We start from the raw sequence: 15,221 nt of genomic DNA on the forward strand, positions 1-15,221 counted from the left end.
GGTCATTCTGAGGAATTTATTGAGGTAATATGTCCACAGTACATAGTATTTAATACACAGCATTTATTACCATCCATGTTACCATAAAGTCATCATTTTATGGTTAACTCTCATTCATCTCTAATATATGACTCCCTCATTCATATATTAACTCTCATTCATCTCTAATATATGACTGGGGAGTGCTGATGGTGATTAGAGCAGGCTTACTTAGGGTATCCATAGAGTTTAGATTAAGAGAATTGAATCAGACAGACTTGGGTTTGAAGCTAACTGGGTGGATTCAAAGCTAATGAGGCAATTTATTTACCAACTCTATGTCTCAATTTCCTTCTTGACATAAAGGGCACAAAAATTCCACCAAATCCATAGAGTTGATATAAGAATTAGAAGTGATGATAATGCCAGTGACGTGATTATCTTAGGTTCTGGCACAAGCAAAGCAATCTACTATTATTATTATTTTTTAAAGTCTTTATTGAATTTGTTACAGTGTTGCTTCTGTTTCATGTTTTGGTTTTCTGGCCAAGAGGTATGTAGGATCTTAGCTCCCTGACCAGGGATCAAACGCTCACCCCCTGCATTGGAAGGTGAAGTCTTAACCACCGGACCACCAGGGAAGTCCCTTATTATTGTTAGTTTTATTATTAGGAGTGGATGGGAAGAGATAAGGAAGTTGAGAATGAGAGACGATCCTTTGAATTTATACAGTTAATTTATAGGGTCGATATAAAAATCCAAGCCTTTTGGCTAGTACTCTGTATGTTGGAATATGCTATTTTCTTATTCTTCATAGAGATACCATAAACAGAATCCTCAATGGCAAATTTCCAGAATTTGGGAAATAGGAAGCACTGTGTTTTTCTTTTTTCCTAGAAATTGGCACGGAGCTCAAAGAAGCCTGGTGGTAGCTTTTGCTGTCATCTGAACTAAGACTATGTAGGAAAGAACTTCTATTATCTCACAAATACTTAGTACCATATATTTCTTTTCAATCCGGTTTTGCAAATAGTTACTGAGCACTTCTTATGGGGCAGGCACTAAGCCAAGTGCTGGGAACAGACAAATGAATATATGACCATGCTTTGTAAGTTTATAGTTTGACAGAGTATGAATTAATAAAGCATTCTACCCAGTTATCACTCAATATTGACTGCAATGTGAGGCAATAAGTTCGAGTATCACAGATACTGTATAACAGAGGAGAAGGCTGATTTTCAGAGACATATACTGATTAGCTAGATCAAGCAACTAGTCAGAAGTTAAGTCAGAGGCTAGCTGTTACAATGTTTTGTTTGCTTGTTTCAGATGAGTAAAGTCCACTTTATTTGTGGTTAAATAAAACATTTTCTGGGATGAGGTTAATGGATTACTACAACAATTCTGTATAACCTACTGGTTGAATAACCTTGGTTAAATTAATTAACCCTTTCAAAGCTTCACACCTTGCTAAAAAGGCTAAAATGAATTACTGCAAATATTACATAAAGCAAAACAGTTCATCATAAAATCAAAGGAATCCCATTAAGGCTGTCATCATGGACAAGAAAATAAAATGTTTGGTCAATACCTCATATGTGTGTAAGTAAATGAATTAACTTGCTAAATGTGATCTGAAGAAATTTTTAGAAAATAATGGCTAAAGACTCAAGGAAAGGAAGAGGAAGTTGCTGTTTAGTGGGCATCTAAATCAGGTAAAATTCACAAAGTTAAGTTCTCAATATTAGCCAGGCTTCAAAACCATTTGAAGGAGGGTTCCAGATTACAGAAACCTATGTAGAAATGTATAAATAAATATGAGACCATGGCAAGTTACATAAACTGAGTTTTGTTTTCTCATCTATAAGATGAGATGGTTGTACCATTATATATTTGGAGTTTCTCTCATCTTAATATTTTCACGGGCAGCAAATGTTCCTTTTCTCTGACAGATTACACATATTTTGGAAAAAAAAAAAAGAGTGAATGGTGATTGAGTAAAAGCTAATACATGAAGAAAGAATGGACCACAAAACCTTAAAATCAAGGGTGTGCTGTGTGTGGTTTAATAATTACTAGTCAGTGATCTTAAGGAACTGGGTGCCTTTCAATTTAGACTGTAATTTTCTAGGCGATGAACTTCATTCTCTAGTGACAGCCACTGTAGCATGTTAAGCAACTAAAAGGTTCATAATCTACAATGAGCTAAGTAAACTTATCAAAGGTCAAATTGAGAAATCGTGTTATTACTAGAAGTGTGCTCTTCCTACTGCCTCTCCTCTTAAGTGAGAAACAATAAGGAAGATGTTGATTATGTTGTTTACTTGATTGCAAATATAGCATGTTCTCTGTTACCCATATGAATAATTCAGGTTGTAGTTGACAGATGAAAAACATTTCATATGAAGCTTGTTTCTCCATGCCAGTTACTATATTCCTAGCTTTTGGTGTGTTGTGTGTGTGTGTATGTGTGGTGTAGGTACAGGCACATATTAATATATCTATATACAAGCATACCAAGATTTACATGTGTGTATATATTTGAAGGTATGTGTATATATATGTATATATATATTTTTAATTGAAGTATAGTTGATTTACAATGTTGTGTTAGTTTCAGGTATATAGAAAAGTGATTCAGTTTTATACATATATATACATACACACATATTCTTTTCCATTATAAGTGATTAGAAGATATTGAATATAGTCCCCTGTGCTATACAGTAGGTTCTTGCTGCTTATCTATTTTATATATAGTAGTGTATATATGTTAATCCCAAATTCCTACTATCCCCACCTACAAAGGTATGTATATTTAACATAGACATATTGGTACATACTGAAAATGGGCACACACACATACACACACTTATTTGTACTCCTAAAGTTAAATGGAAACCCTTTTGGGATCATTTAATTTTTGGCAAGTCGGTAGCCTGATTTCTTTCCTTTATTATCATAATGTTACTAACTGAGCTGGAGGAGAGAGGAGGAGGGGGAGGCCAGAGGCAGGGAGGAAGCTGGGGAGGTCCTCCCTGGGCTGGACCTGGAGAGGCGGCCGGATAAAGGTGAGTGCTGTCTCCTCCTCTGAGAGCTGGCCTCCGAACCGAGGCAGATCCAGGCCGGGCGGACACATGGCTGCCCCACAGAGGGCTAGGCACAGCCGCAAGCTGCTCAGGGGACGCCTGGAGCAGACGCTCCCCTGGCTCCGGCTCAGCGCATTGCTGCCAGCCGGCAGCTTCCCTCCTGCCAGACCCCTGGGCATGCTGATGGGAATGGCACAATTACCTAATCCCTGCCCAGGGAGATCTAGGACACATGCAGACAGATGGAGGACCAGGGGGATTCAGCACTGTTTAGTACTGGAGGAGAAGAGGAGACAAACTCTGAGAGAGGTTTGGCTAACGGGCCAGGCTTCAAAGTTGGTTCTAAAGTCTCCCTGTCTCCAAGCAGCTCCCAGGCAAGCTGTCTTCTCACCTGAAGAGAAGCTCTGAAAGAAAGAACCTTGACCTTCCCCTCACTGCTGGCAAATACTCTGAGAAAGGGCATTGGCCCTCTGTCTGGGTTTCCACAAGGAAAGGGAAGTAAAGATGGGTAGGGGAAGACACAGAATCCGAGAGAGTCAGAACTCCAGGAAGGCCCGTCAGGACAGTCAGAGATGCAGAGATTAAGGCAGCAGTGCACGTGCTCACGGTCTCCCTTCCTTCTTCTTCCTCTTCCCCCGAGTCTGCACATCATCGCTGCCCTGCGTGAGGTCCTCAGATTCTCCCTGTATGGACAAATGTCATAGTGTTCTTTCAAACTTCCCATCTTTTTGCATGCAATGTTTCTTTCTTCATGGGTGCATCCTGATTGATTGACCATCTTAAAGCAAAGCCATGGACCACATCATTTCTTTGGTCAAAACCCTGCACTGATTCTTCCACTACTATGGAATGAAGTCCAAACTTTTCAGCATAACATTTAAAACCCAAGCACCATAATTGGTCTTGGTCTACATTTATATATCGCTAATTTTATATACATATATGTATGTGTGTATATATATATAATATATATATATATTTTATATATGTATATATATATGGGCTTCCCTTGTGGCTCAGCTGGTAAAGAATCCGCACTCAATGTGGGAGACCTCAGTTTGATCCCTGGGTTGGGAAGATCCCCTGAAGAAAGGAAAGGCTACCTAACTCCAGTATTCTGGCCTGGAGAATTCCATGGACTGTATAGTCCATGGGGTTGCAAAGAGTCAGACACGACTGAGCGGCTCTCACTTCACTGTCCATCAGAGTCGCCTCTAGGTCACTGCTCCTCTAATCAACATGAAGTGAGATTGCTCCCTTGCCTTTGTTCCTCTCAATGTCTTTCTCTGGAGTGCTCTGTCTCTGTCTTCACTTGATGAAATTGTATTTATCCTTCAAAGCCTAATTGAAATTTGTCCTCACTAAAGTCTTTACTGAATAATCCTATAATAGAATAATTATGATCACTTTAAAAAATTCACTTACTTATGTGTTTATTTATATTATTGCCTCCATCTTTTTGAAATTTAGGGAGTCATAATAGTTGATCCTAGAAGTTTAGTTACTATTTCCATCTGTGTCTCCTCTAGTATTTATAAGCTAGAGAAGAGAGGCTGTTTTATTCTTTTTCTATAGTAACAGCTCCCAGTGGAGTCCTTTCCACATGCTAAGGGGAAGATAGAGCAATTTTTTTTTCAGAGCACTTGAACATGTGCTGGGAATTGCAAAGTTAATTTTACCTTCCCATGAATTCATACAACTTTGGGAAAAAGTTTTTTCCATTTTACAGATGACTGAAAGGAGGTTCAGATAATGTTCAAGTCAACTCAGTTCATAAGGAGGGAGTGATGACTTGTCAGAGTGATTTTTGCTCTAATACATGTATGAATGAAAAAGACTGTATACGTTTCATCAGTCTCCCCAGTGTCCACTATGCTACTCAACAGAACGAAATGTTGACCATCAAAAATTTATTTAGACAAAGCCAGACAGGCTAGGTGAAATAATACAGAGTTAAATACAAAGACAAATAGAATCTATTGAAGGAGTAGAGTTTTAGAAACAAATAAAACCAGAGGAACAGATGAAGAGCCAGTGTAAAGGCTGAGACTGAGCCAAGGGAAGGAGAGAGAGGAACACTGAACAGAATAAAGCAAGAAAAAAGGAGCACGGGTGCAACTTCTGCAAGTGGGACAACATTTCAGATATTTTAGATATTGTCTCAGAGGACGTGGGGCTCCATGCGAGTGGGGGGAGGTAGGCACACTTGATGAAACAGGCAGCTGCTGCCTCTGTTGTGCTTCAGGCGGGAGCCTCATATATTTATTACTGCCACACAAAAGGCTGGGCACCAGCGTGCTCCCATCAAGCCTCCTTGAAGATCATCACTGGTTATCTGTCTTCAGAGCAATAGAAACATCACCACCATAAATTGTTTTGGAGAAGAACAAAGACTATAGTTCTCCCAAGTCACCCCATCCACCAGCAGACGTACACCTTAACATGAAGGCTTTCATTTGGTCACTGGATATATATCCTTTAATGAAAAGGTACCACAAACAAAAAATGCTTTACCAATGTTGTGGACAGATCAATTTCTCGGCTCATGGAGACATTGAGGTCTCTTGATTTGTTTTGGGTTTGTGATCTGGACAAGCTCTATGTGAACGCTTGGTTTACCATGTATTATCATTGATTTTGGACATGATTTATGAATTCTTAGGACTTTAGAACCTTTATCAACAAAATGATGACAATATCTTATAGGACTTCTGTGACATTAAATATAATGATTACTATACATGTATCATGAGGCCTGCACTTTATTAGTGATCAATAAGTAGTACTTTGGCCTTGTCGTTGTCATCATCAGCATCATTTCCTCCCATGTGAATGAGAACTCCATTGGACTAATTGAAAGAGGGACTTCTAAGGAGGCGCTAGTGGTAAATTACCCACCTGCCAATGCAGGAGACATAAGAGATACAAGTTCGATCCCTGGGTTGGGAAAATCCCCTGGAGGAGGGCATGGCAACCTACTCTCCATGGGCAGAGGAGTCTGGAGGGCTACAGACCATAGGGTCACAAAGAGTTGATCACGCTGGAAACAACAGCACGCACGCAATTGAAAGAGAGATCAAAGAAGAGGAAGAGAAATGAGAAAAAGGGACCCATGGAGGGTACAAGCAGTATTGGAAGATGACTAAAGTTATCAGGAGGAATTACTGGCTTGCAGTCTGGAGTGTGTGACTCAGCTGGAGCCTGAGTACAAAGGGTCCCGAAGCAGAAGCATCAGGGACGCACAGGGGGCAGCTGACACCATGCCCACAGTTGGCACAGCCCAACAGAATTTTCAAGGATAAGTGGGAAAAAAGCAGTCCTGAGAGGGAGCACCACTGAACCCTGCTGCCCTGTTTCTGAGCAGCAGCTGCAAGCGGGGATAGCAGCTGCAGTTGTTCTCAGCAGCCTGGATTCCCAGGGAAAGTGGGCATCAGGTGAAGCAAAGGGGAGGGAGAGACAAGCAAGGGGCAATGCCCTGGGTTCCCAGGACGGGAGATTCCACTGCACAGAAGCAAGGGGCTGGAGCGGCAGGGAGAGGGTGCTCTGAGTGTAAAATGATGCTCGGTGTTGACAGCAGACTCAGTGGAGAGAGTTAGATTGGGGGTCAAGAACTTTCTAGCCGTTTCTGCTCCTAGATTGCCACATAAACATGGGCAGAAGATAATCACAACAGCCAGCACTAACTGAGTGCTAACCAGGTGCCAGGGAATGTCCTTTAGTTTTTACACATATGAAATAATGTGATTCTTAGTGCGGTATTATGAAATTGGTGCTAGCATTGCATTTCACAGATGAAAATCTGACACACAGAGGGATAAAGCAGCTCCACTGGGTCACATAACAAGCAAGCGACAGATCTGAGATTTGATCTAAACAGTTTGGCACCTGAGCTTGCATTATCCATCACTCTCTACCAGTGCTGTCCAGTAAAACTGTCTGCAGTGATGGAAAGGTTCTATGATATTAAGCACTTAAAATGTGGCTAGTGCAATGAAGGAACTATATTATTTATTTATTTTATTGGAGGTATTGTTGCTTTATGATTTTGTGTTAGTTTCTGCTATACAGTAAAGTGAATCAGTTGTATGTATACATACATCCCCTCCCTCTTGGACCTCCTTCCCACCCCCACCACTCCATCCCACCTATCTAGGTCACCCCAAAGCACAGAGCTGAGTTTGGTACTAACTTTTTAAATTTACTGAAGTGTAATTAATTTAAATTTAAATAGCATCATATGCTTAGGTGTTGTACAACGGACAGGAAAATTTATACTATCTCTCTAAAGAGACAGATCTCTATCACTTTCAGTTATTATTTTTTCCATCTAAAATTGAGGGTTTTCACATGGGGATGAAAAACAGGTGCAGTGATTTTTACCATTTCCTCCATGCCTGCCTGGATGGACATCATTAATCAAGCAGGACTGTCTTTCCTACTGAGCCCGGACCTTCCTCAGAATTCATCACAACGAAACTCTAGGCAGTGGCTGACTTAGATTCTTCATTTGAGAAGAAAGTGATATTCATCTCTGGACCCTAAACAGCTCCAGGGTTTAGACATTGAAGGGAAAGAAGATGTTTCTTTTAGCTCTTTGCATTCCACCAACACTGGTTTCTTTCCTCATTGTCAGTGGTAGCCCCACCAAGTTGCTTTTCACTCACAGCATATCTCTCCCTTCCCTTAAGCCTAAATCTGGGGGGCTCCTTATCTCAGTTGGTAAAGAAGTTGCCTGCAACATAGGAGACCCTGGTTCAATTCCGGGGTTGGAAAGATCCACTGGAGAAGGAAAGGCTACCCATTCCAGTATTCTTGGGCTTCCCTGGTGGCTCAGCTGGTAAAGAATCCACCTGCAATGTGGGAGACCTGGGTTCCGATTGGGAAGATTCCCTGGAGAGGGAATGGTTACCCACTTCAGTATTCTTCCCTGGAGAATTCTGTTGACTGTATAGCCCATGGGATCACAAAGAGTTGGACACGAGTGAGGGACTTTCACTTTCACTTTTCATCATTTGCAGTGTATGCAAGGTTTAACTGGTTTTCTCTAAACAGCCAAGTCAGTGTTGCACTAGATGTCTATTCTCTTATCAGCAAATAGGAATAGAGACAAAGGAACATTGTTTTCCTAAATATATTGCTGAAGAAGTCTTCTACCAGCATCCATAGTGTATCTTTGTACACAAGAAAGAGATGAGTAGATTAGAGACAAAGAGGATGCTGTTTCTTGTAAACACAAGGGAAGTAACAGCTCTCCAGAGAATTCTCAAACTAGAATTTTTGGTCTGAGCCTTGAAATCACCTGAATAACCTACCCTTGGCATCAGTCTAAGCCTCTGGAAACTCCAAGGCCTTATTTTGGCAGGTATTTTCCTAGTTGATTCCTAACTAACTCATTCTCTCTCTGTAGAATGATCTTCCAGCTCCCCTGCCTTCCCTTGGCCTTTCACCTGCCAAACTCCTACTCACATCTCAAGATGCAGTTCGAATGTCACTTGTCCTTTTTTGATCCTTTTCCCAACACACACTCATCTCCCAGGTTGGATGAGGTTCCCTTGCTCTGTGAGCTAATGGCTCTTCTGCTCATGTCCCAAGAGTGTCCTCTTCACACCTCTACAGAGCATCTAACTGCTATGTTCCTGTGCTCCTAAATCCATCTCCACTGAAGACTGTTGGTTCATCAATAGTAGGAAGATAAATTACAAACCTCTGTCCCTAGTACCTTGCAAAGAGCTTGATATATGGCAAGGGTTTAATACATATTCATTGAGTGGACAGAAGAATAAATGACTGAGCTGGAGACAGGATCCAGCTCGTGTGGCAGAGCGGATCAGTGTTACTGACAGTCCAACCCCAAGGTCAGGAGCAAGGGAGCCTGTTCCCTGGCCAGGCTGACCTTTTCTGTTCTGAACAGAATAATCAAAGACAGTCTCTCTCCTTCTCATTCCCTGACACCCCCATAAAATTCCAGTCATTCTAATTTTATCCTCACGTTTGTCTCCCCGCTCCCCACCCCCAATCCTGCACAGCTCCAAAACACTTGGCTTCTCTCTCCCTCTGCCCCAATTGTTCCTCTTTCTATAGCATCGGAATCTCATTTTCATGCCTGCCCTATCCCCTCCTGACCTCTCAGCCGCCCATTGTCGAATGTCAGGAGGGCCCCGGGGGCAGATGGGCCCCAGCGGGGCAGATGGGCCCCAGCAGGGCAGACCTGGCGTCCCTGGGGCATCCCTGGCAGGTGCTGGAATACTCGACAGCCGGCCTGATGTCACCACCCCCATCCTCTTGTGTAGGTCCCCTGCCCCCTCCCACTGTCTCCAACCCCCTTTCTCAGGAGCTGTTAAGAGTCTGAATGGTCGGAGTGGCTGGGAAGAGGCTGCACCAAAGAAAACGGTTTGATCTTTTCTCTGAGGAAACTTCAGGTCTGTCCTCTGGGCTATTTGCCCACTCTTGTGCATATCTGTACTCAGTCAGATCTCCTCTGTGCTATTAATTAGCCTAGGTACTATTAACTGAAGTCTGAAGTGAACTGTTAGTCAGTCAGTCATGTCTGACTCTTTGCAACCCCATGGACTGTAGCCCTCCAGGCTCTTCTGTCATGGATTTTTCCAGGGAAGAATGCTGGAGTGGGTTGCCATTTTCCTGCTTCTGGGGACCTTCCTGACCCAGGGATCAAACACTTGTCTCTTGTGTCTTCTTTGCAGGAGGATTCTCTACCTGTTAAGCCACCAGGAAAGCTCTGTAGACAGTGGTATTGGGGTATATCCAATAAACCTAGTTCAGTGATGACACCTAGGAATGAAATACTGTGTGCTAGTTATTGTTCAAGAAGCTTACCCTCATAACTTCATTTAGATTGAGCCTCACAATACTGATTACCAGGATATTATCATTCCCATTTTTCAGATTAGGAAACTGAGACTCTGCACTTATTATTGCCCAGAGGTATATAGCCTATTGGTGGTAGAACCAAGACTTGGTTTTTACAATTTTACATTATATGTAAAATTCATTACATGTAAGTTTGTTAAATATTCAATTAAATTTTGCTGATTTAATGGTTAAGTTCTAGTGATAACACAGATGCAAGGGACAAAAACTGAATGGGAGAATGGAGAAGTTCAGATATTAGGAAGACTTTTCCAAATTTTAAGAGGGAATACTATTTATAGTCCTGAATTCCAAGAAAGGAAAAGGAAACCCCTGTTTGCATGGGTATATATTAAGTAGACATCTAAGAAAGTAGAGATGTATGGAAAGATCAGTTTTAAAATTCTTTCACTTCTTCATTTAAACTCTTCACAACAATGTCTTATCCTCACCTCCAATGACACCAATGCCAATGCTAAGTATAATAAATGATGCTTAGACTCAGCAAGAGAGTTTTTCAGTTAAATAGAGAGTCTGTGAACTTTATTTTGTCCTACCTTCTGTTATGCCCGATGTCCGAATCCCCGAGCGGGAAGAGAGAAGGCCTCCAAGACAATGCAACTCTCAGGAAGGGAAGTTTATTACTGACTCGAGCCAGGACTCTCCGCCCGCAACCAACGCAGTGGTGCAAGTCAGAGAGCCCCGAGCCCAAGCTGTTACACAAATTTATAGGGTGAGAAGCGGATTGGTTACATGTTTGCAAAGCAATTTCATTGGTCAATACTTTTCGCGCGCGTGGGACTTTCCTGGGGGTTTCCGCCCTGTTCCTAATTTCTTAATTGGCAAACATTGGTGAAAGCTAATTGGTCCTAATTGGCAAACAGTGGTCATTGTTAAGCGAAAGCTACCTGATAGTAGGAAGGCCTACTCCTAATCTAAGTTGTGTTACTTCTGCTTGCCTCACACTTCATGTCACCATTTATGGCCTGCACTTTAAAGTTCATAGGCCTTCTTATTTGGCAAAAGTAATACTCAGTATCATGGATTTAATCCTTGAATGGGTCTGGTTTATAAGCTATTCACTCCAAGCCTTCTTGGGAAGACCCAGTAGCTCAAGAGGTAAAGAATCCACCTGCAATGCAGGAGATGCAGGGGACACAGGTTTGATCCCTGGGTCAGGAAGACCCCCTGAAGAAGAGAATGTCAACCCACTCCAGTATTCTTGCCTGAAAAATCTCATGGACAGAGGAGCTTGGTGGGCTATAGTCCATAGGGCACCAAAGAGTCAGACACTCCTGAGCTTGCACACACAACACCAAGCCTCCTCAAGGCACTAATGTGTGTGGTTAAGATCTTTAGTCAGAATTCAGCTCTAAACTCTGAGTCTTGGCTGGAGACTTAGTCATCTTTCTTCTTGCCTCACTCTTTCATCCTGGCTGATTCTTTAAGGTATAGAGCATATGAGCAATGGAGGTTTCTGCTGGAAATGAAGAAGATAAGACATTGAGCTTGGTGGTTCTCTTCTAGTTCCCAGCAGAGAGGATTGTGGGGTCTTAGTCTGACCTGCATATTCATGTTGGCTCAAGGAGGCAGCCTTGCAATTAATAGGGTTGCTGTTGCTGCTGCTGTCACTTCAGTCGTGTCCGACTCTGTGCGACCCCGTAGACGGCAGCCCACCAGGCTCCCCCGTCCCTGGGATTCTCCAGGCAAGAACATCAGAGTGGGTTGCCATTTCCTTCTCCAATGCACAAAAGTGAAAAGTGAAAGTGAAGTCGCTCAGTCGTGTCCAACTCTTCGCGACCCCATGGACTGTAGCCCACAAGTCTCCTCCGTCCATGGGATTTTCCAGGCAAAAGTACTGGAGTGGGTTGTATTTCCTTCTTCGAATTAATACGGTAATTCCTCAATATGTTCTCTGGGGAAGGCTGCTGCCTCACTTGGGGCTTACACTATTAAATCTTCAGATTCCACTTTTGCATTTGAATTGTACCCAGAGCTGAGAAATAGACAACTTGTTGAATCCCTGGGGCTAGAGAATAGGTTTTTAAAGATAGATACTAGCTGAAAGCTAGTGATTCTGGTCAAGAGGACACATAACCTTTTTATAGTTAGGAGCTTCTCCCCTGGCAATGTCTTGAGTCTCCAAGGACAGCTCTCCGCATAGATATTCCCTATTCAAGCACAAGCGCACTGTAGTTCTGTAAACCAAATATCTATTTTTAATAAGTGGCAATTAATTTGTCACTTGAGTGACTAACATATTGGGAAAGTTTTTAAATGAAGACTCTTCTAAAGCCAGGCTTCCTTATTTTCCTTTTTCTTTTCTTAAGAGTAATTCTATGTTGGGGCTTTCTTAAAATGAGACAGACCTGTGTATATGTAACTACTTTGACAATAGCTTTCTAATTTTAAAAAATTCTGTTGTCAACAGTTGGTGATGGTGGTTGTACACACACCATTTTCCAGAGCCTCAGTTTCCATATTAGAAAATAGAGAAGGTGGAGGAATGAGTCTCTGTTCTTCCAAACCAAAGAAGACTAGTCTGATAATCATTGTGAATTTTTCCAGAGGAGGGGAAGGATGTTTTTCTAGGTGGTCAGGGATGATCTTTATATTTGGGATGGACAGCTAGTTTGATCAGGGAAAATGTCTGAGGTTCAAAGAAAAGATGGTGGTACTGTTTCCAATCACCTATCAGCTTCCAAACAACCTGCTCACCTATAGCCATAATATTCATATTACATTTTGATCTCTAAGCATACAAGAGATGGCTTCTTATGATCTATGTTAATTAATATAAAGCAACAACTAACAACAGTGTATGATATTACCAGTCACTTTTGTAATATTTGCTATCTATTAGGTGCTCAATAATTTTTGTTGAATGAATGGTAGGGTTAATTTTTAGTTCCACTCAAATACATTTTTCAGTGATGCAATAATTTCTCTTTTTCTATTTATTTTACCCTCATTATAACTCTGAAAGATAAGTGATGGATATGAGCTATCCTACTGTCAGCCCTGAGTATGGCCTGGTACATGGTTCTTCTGGTAAGGTTACCTCTTTTCTATCCTGGATGGCAGAGCTTAGTGTGTGAGCTGATCAAACCAATAGCATCACTGAAGTGCCAGATTTTTCCCCTCTAAAATGCTTCTTTTTTCCCTCTAGGACATATACGAAATGAAGGCAGAGGAGATTACTTCACATCCTTCTTCAACCATCCTACTAGATATTATTCCTCAGGATTATGTTCTTGTCCCCGCTCATTCCAGTTTTACAATGCAGCATCTCTCATTTCATGGACTTATGGATACAACCTGATGCTGTTCCTCCAGATTGATATCAGAGGGCATTTATATGTGTCACAGGCTACAATCTCTTCTACTCTTGAATATCTTCCTCCTAAAGCCACCTCTTGAAGACTTAGGGAAATTAAGATCAATACAATATTAAAGAAAAAGTGGAAATAATCCTCTACAAATGAGTGAGTCACGGGAAGAATACTCCAAAGCATGTCACCAAAGGCCCTCTTCTCAATGTTCCTAGTTTATAAACTCATTTCCTGGAGAGAGGGGCATCTTCCATGGCTTAGTCAGAGGGAGAGAAATGTGGTGGGTGACCCCTAGAGATTACCATGCCAGTTGACAGAACTACTCTCCAGAAAGCTTTGCTACTGATTTGCTTTGTGGAGTTTTTATAGAGTTTGCTTTATAAGACATAAACGACTTCCTATCCTGTCCACATTTATTTTTCAAGACATAAACTACTTCTATCTACATTTTTTTGGGGGGAAAATAAGTGAGAAACTTCTGGGGAAGCATTTAAGTAAGGACTAGAAAAACCGATTTTTTATGAAAGGGTTACAGGCTACATTTATCCTCTCAAAGGCAGTATAGATCCTCCTCTTCTAAGTGCTCTAATATGGAGACCTTCTATTCTTCAGACAGATTTGAAAACTTCTGACTCAACAAGTTGCGATTCTTTTTCCCTGAAGCATATGCGAAACTTGCTCTTTATTTTTATGTTTAGCCATCTACTGAACGCTATAAGGTTTTCACTCACTCACTTCAGTCACTCAGTCGTGTCCGACTCTTTGCGACCCCATGAATCGCAGCACGCCAGGCCTCCCTGTTCATCATCAACTCCCGGAGTGTACTCAAACTCATGTCCATCGAGTCAGCGATGCCATCCAGCCATCTCATCCTCTGTCGTCCCCTTCTCCTCCTGCCCCCAATCCCTCCCAGCATCAGGGTCTTTTCCAACGAGTCAACTCTTCCCATGAGGTGGCCAAAGTACTGGAGTTTCAACTTTAGCATCAGTCCTTCCAATGAACACCCAGGACTGATCTCCTTTAGGATGGACTGGTTGGATCTCCTTGCTGTCCAAGGGACTCTCAAGAGTTTTCTCCAACACCACAGTTTAAAAGCATCAATTTTTCAGTGCTCAGCTTTCTTCACAGTCCAACTCTCACATCCATACATGACCACTGGAAAAACCATAGCCTTGACTAGACAGACCTTTGTTGGCAAAGTTTTAATATGCTATCTAGGCTGGTCATAACTTTCCTTCCAAGGAGTAAGCGTCTTTTAATTTCATGGCTGCAGTCACCATCTGCAGTGATTTTGGAGCCCCAAAAAATAAAGTCTGACACTGTTTCTACTGTTTCCCCATCTATTTGCCATGAAATGATGGAAACAGATGCCATGATCCTAGTTTTCTGAATGTTGAGCTTTAAGCAAACTTTTTCACTCTCCTCTTTCACTTTCATCAAGAGGCTTTTTAGTTCCTCTTCACTTTCTGCCATAAGGGTGGTGTTTTCTGCATATCTGAGGTTATTGATATTTCTCCCGGCAATCTTGATTCAAGCTTGTGCTTCTTCCAGCCCAGCGTTTCTCATGATGTACTCTGCATATAAGTTAAACAAGCAGGGTGACAATATACAGCCTTGACGTACTCCTTTTCCTATTTGGAACCAGTCTGTTGTTCCATGTCCAGTTCTAACTGTTGCTTCCTGACCTGCATACAGCTTTCTCAAGAGGTGATTCAGGTGGTCTGGTATTCCCGTCTCATTCAGAATTTTCCACAGTTTATTGTGATCCACACAGTCAAAGGCTTTGGCATAGTCAATAAGGCAGAAATAGATGTTTTCCTGGAACTCTCTTGCTTTTTCGATGATCCAGCAGATGTCGGCAGTTTGATCTCTGGTTCCTCTCCCTTTTCTAAAACCAGCTTGAACATCTGGAAGTTCATGGTTCATGTATTGCTGAAGGCTGTCTTGGAGAATT

Source organism: Dama dama, chromosome 22 (assembly GCF_033118175.1).
Source record: "Dama dama isolate Ldn47 chromosome 22, ASM3311817v1, whole genome shotgun sequence".
In the NCBI taxonomy this organism is placed as follows: Eukaryota; Metazoa; Chordata; class Mammalia; order Artiodactyla; family Cervidae; genus Dama; species Dama dama.